Source organism: Theobroma umbraticum, unplaced genomic scaffold (assembly GCF_002168275.2).
Source record: "Theobroma umbraticum cultivar Fairchild unplaced genomic scaffold, ASM216827v3 scaffold_147.0, whole genome shotgun sequence".
Lineage (NCBI taxonomy): Eukaryota > Viridiplantae > Streptophyta > Magnoliopsida > Malvales > Malvaceae > Theobroma > Theobroma umbraticum.
In genome coordinates, this window is record NW_018397259.1 from 7,816,720 (window position 1) to 7,818,037 (window position 1,318).

Genomic DNA, 1,318 nt, shown 5'->3' on the forward strand with positions numbered 1-1,318 from the left:
TTAATATTGTTAGAGACGGTTTTAGTATCAACTATCACGATCTATAAATATTGTCCGTTTAAGTTTCGTCAAGGCTCACAATTTTATTCTACAAAATATATTTTATAAGTTAAATATAATATGAACATTTAAATATTCAATTTCATTTTAGTATGCAGCTAGTATGAGATTCATGATTTCTTTTTAAAATCGTAACACATTACATGTAGTTTTATTTTTTTACATTTTAATTATAAGATAGATAAAATTTTATTAGATCTCGAATATATAGTAGTGACAATAAATATAAACAAATAATTTAATAATTTATTTTCAAATAAAAGTAATTCAATAGAAGTTAAATTCTTTTATCTATATATCAAAATTCTTATCGATTAGTTTATAATTATAATTTAAAATTATATTCAACAAATATTATTCTGATCATTTAAAAATATAACAAATAAATATTTACTTTTTCTCCATCAATTAAAACTTTTACTTATATTCATGTTTGTAAATGTATTAGAGCTATAGATTTATTATCACTGTTATATAACCAGCATCAAATAAATTTTTTCTCTATATTATAATTAAAATTAAAAAACTGAAAAAGAGTCATTAACGTGCTAGTTTAATTTAAATTAAATGCTTCCTTAAATAAGAAGGTTTGGTAGGTCGAGATAAAAGCTTACCTTTTACAGGGTTCAATCGGGCATGGTCCGTTGACATCTCTACCCATAATAAAAAATTTTATTTTCTATTATTATTAACTTAATTTATTATATCAAAATAATAAAAAAATTATAACAAATAACAAAAAAAACTGTATAATACTTAAGAAAAATTTGTAACAAATAACAAACAAATTGTAAAATGCAACAAAAACTTGTAACACAAAAAATAATTTGTAAATATAACATATAAAATTTTTTTTAATATTTTTTTAAAAAATTGTTCACATTAAATTTACCTCAATCATATGATAGATCATAAATTTAACACGAAATTAATTGTAAAGTGTCAATTTAAGTAAATATATGAATTTATTAATGGCAGTACTTACTTATTTTTACAATTGAAAATAAATTTATTTGTAATTGAGATTTTTAATTAAAAGTTTATACTTTGTTTGGTATTTTACTTTTAATGAAGTAAATATGTGGCCTTTCAAAAAAAAAAGAGTAAATATGTGAATATTGTTTGTTTACTTTTATGATTATTTTATTAAATTTTGCTTTTCGAGTTTACAAAATTCTCCTTTCTAAATTCCAGAATCACCAAATTGCCACCCTTAATAAAAAATTTAACAAATATTTTAAAGCCGAGCGCAAGTTAA